The sequence below is a fragment of the Octopus bimaculoides genome, chromosome 14 (genome assembly GCF_046866305.1).
Source record: "Octopus bimaculoides isolate indiv1 chromosome 14, ASM4686630v1, whole genome shotgun sequence".
Lineage (NCBI taxonomy): Eukaryota > Metazoa > Mollusca > Cephalopoda > Octopoda > Octopodidae > Octopus > Octopus bimaculoides.
The window spans coordinates 46,992,564-46,996,582 of NC_142941.1; positions in this window are offsets into that span (position 1 = coordinate 46,992,564).

The window sequence follows — 4,019 nt, forward strand, 5'->3', positions numbered from 1 at the left end:
GTCCTTTAGCTCCAAGGTATTTCTGTTATAATCTGCAGTGGACTCAGTTGAGTGCCTGAATAACTTCATCGGAGCTACCCCCACCTCCGAATATGACTTTCGATGTGAAGTTCAAAAGATAATCATTTATTCCTTTGTCATCTCATTTTCTTATTACAGCCCAGTCTTCGTCTAACACTTCGTTCTTAAGATGTGTATATTGAGTTCTACCCCAGGTTATTATTCTTGCCTAAGCTATATACATATATATATATATATATATATATATATATATATATATATATATATATATATATATATATTTAAATATATTTTTTTACACCAAAAATTTGGCAAAAGAATATAGTATCTGTTAACAACCTTAGCAAATACTCACAGTTGAGTTTTTGTATATATATATATATATATATATATATATATATCAACTTTAAATAGAGCTCAAATAGATACTCCATGCATCGGTCAATCTAAGATGAGCGACGCTTGTTCAATGTGCCACGGAACTGATCAAACTTGAAATCGCGCCGTTGTGAAGCGAATATTTTTTTAATGACACAGAGACGTCTACATCCTAGACTATAATATATGTGTGTGTGTGAGTGTGTTTGTACACACACATATATATATGTATATGTATGTATGCACTTACATACCTACAAATAAATTAGTTTTTATGCAGTATATACGCATATTTGCATATATATATATATATATATATATATATATATATATATATATATATATATATATATATATACATATATATATATATATATATATATATATATATATGCATAGAGACAGACAGAGAGATAGATAGAAAGAAAGACTGATTGATATATATGTTTACGTATTTCTATATGATTGTACATATTCATTTATATTTATATACACAAGTGTTATTTGCGTATATGCAGCGAAAGAGACAGAGTATATATGTGTGTGTGTGTGTGTGTGTGTGTGTGTGTGTGTGTGTGTGTGTATGTGTGTGTGTGTTTAGATCTGCATAAGGTGTTATAGTAATGAATGCTCTATTATACATAATGAATAGAGGCGACATATCATCGATTTCCAGATTTTACGTAATCTCATCACTATCATCATCATCATCGTCATCATCATCATACACCAAAGTTCTATAATCACGTTATGTAAGTTACGTTAGATTCTAGAAGAACTATTACATAACACAACGCATACACAGACTTGTATGTGTATGTGTGTCTGTGTGCATGTGAGTACTCAAGTGTATGTGTCTGTATTGGTACCTATATGTATGTGTGTGTGTGTGTGTGTGTGTGTCTGTGTGTGTGTGAGAGAGAGAGAGAGAGCGCATAGGTATGTGTTGTCAGAGTTTGTCGGCATCTCTAAGATTTTGTGGCTTGTGTTGTGTACGTGTGTTTGATATTATAAACACACGTCTGTGTGTGTGTGTGAACAGATACACACTCATAGATAAGGAGACACAGACAGCCAGTCTGGCAGACAGACAAACACAAGGATTGAAGATATATATATATATATATATATATATATATATATATATATATATATATATATATATATCGCCTCGTCTGAACAATAGCTTAGTTGGTAACAAGTTTCCTGCGGGCGAAACAATGCTTCGCTGCATATCTGACATCGATACAGATAACAGATTGTTTAACTCGGCAGAACAGATACTGCAGGGTACCTTCATTCGAAACTCACCGTTCTTTAGCTTTCCTCACCGATATATATATATATATATATATATATATATATATATATACACACATCTTTTGCCGATTTTACACATGGATGAAAGACATAAATATGATAAATATTTTTATGCAGTTGCATATGGTTTACCGTCGTGAGTACGTATGCACGCATACACATACATGTATATATATACATATATATACATACATACATACATAAATACAAATACACACACACACACACACACACACACACATATATATATATAAATATATGCATCTATGTATATGTATGTATGTAAGTATAACATAAATGAATATGCCTATATCTATTTAGATAGACAGATAGATAGATAGATAGATAGATAGATAGATAGATAGATAGATAGATAGATAGATAGATAGATAGATAGATAGATAGATAGATAGATAGATTGAGATATATATATAGATATATATATGTTTATGCATCGATATACATTCATTTATAAATATAATTTATATATGTGCATATATATTTGTCTATATAAATATGCGTGTGTATATATTTATTTGTGTGTGTGAGTGTGTGTGCGCGTGTATATGTATGCGTGTATGTATGCGTGTGTATGTATGTGTGTGTTTGTATGTATGTGTGTGTATGTATGTATGTGTGTGTATATGTATGTATGTATGTATGTATGTATGTGCGTGTGTATATGTATATGTGTATGTGCGTCTATGTATGTATGTATGTATGTATGTATGTATGTATGCGTTTGTGTATATAACGCGTCGTTTGATTAGCTTCAATATCGTCTGCGGCATCTCAAAAACTATTGAAATGAATCAAAACTTTGTTATCAATGACTGACTGATTACATATACATATTTTAAATGTTTGTTATTTTTTCTTTTTATGATATATTTGTTTATATCGGAAACTTATTTGAATATTAAATACGACCATATCTCCATTGAATATATCACAGACTGTGTGAAGTACGGAAACGAAAATAGTATCAGTTAAACGAAGAAATAATTGGAATACAATGGTACACGAGTTGTTACGCAACAAGAAATTCTATTATAGGCTGCGATGAGTATAATTATTAGCAGTAAAAAACGCCGCAAAATACATTCAAATACTGACTGCAAAATTATTACAAAATACTTTGAATTATTGATCATATAAAGAGATATACAAGTTAGAAGAAAAAATACATTCAACTATTACTGACCAGAATGTCATACAAAATATTGTGAAATCCTGCCAGATGAGAAGATATAAGAGTTATGTTGTTGTTGTTGTTGGCACTCCGTCGCTTACGACGTCGAGGGTTCCAGTTGATCCAGGAATCAATTGATATTTATTTTATCGACCCAGAAAGGCAAAGTCGACATCGTCGGAATTTGAACTCGGAACACAAAGACGGATAAAATGACATCAAGCATTTTGCTTAGCGTACCAACGACTTTTAAACTCGCCACCTAACTTAGTTCTATAATATTACATTCAATTTACTTATCATAGATGTAAAGGCATTTCTTATTATTGATTTTGGTACGCTAATTGTTTTGTCAATATCATCTGATTGACTGCTTATCAACTGTTATATTTACTCGTTTTATATATCAATTGAAGCTGTGCTGTACATTTAACTCATCATCACATAATATTTATATCGCAAATTAAGAGTTAAGATTTGAAAGTGTTACAGATTAAAATATATGGCTTCGGTGTAGCACATATTAAAATATATAATTTGAGAATATTATTCATTAAAATATATTTATTAAACAGAGTCACAAATGAAGATTTATAACATAAAAAGACGAACTAAATCAATAAATTTTATTTATGTTTTCGCCATAAAAATATAAGATAGTTGAAAATTATTAATCTTTATCCAAACTTAGCTTTGCATATTTTTGATGTTTAGAAAGAAAAATACGATTTGTACCAATCGTACGTTATCGTGTTCCCAGTTACATTGCTTTTCTACCAATCACATATTATATTGTAAGGAATCGCATATTACACTTTTACCTAAAAATCATAGATTTTCTACTAATTGTACCAGTTAAGTTTTAATTCCTATCCCATAATCTCTAATTCTTTTCAGTTAACCGCTTTACTTATTTCATTTCTACAAATCGTAAATTACGTTTCTGTCAGCTTCACAACGAATCGCATAATACAATTCCACTTAAAAATCATAATTTTTTTTATTAATTATACTTATTAATCTTTAATTTCTATCAATTAACCTCTAATTTTTGCCAGTTAAGCAATTAACATATTTCTAGACATCGTATGTTACTTTTCTACTAATC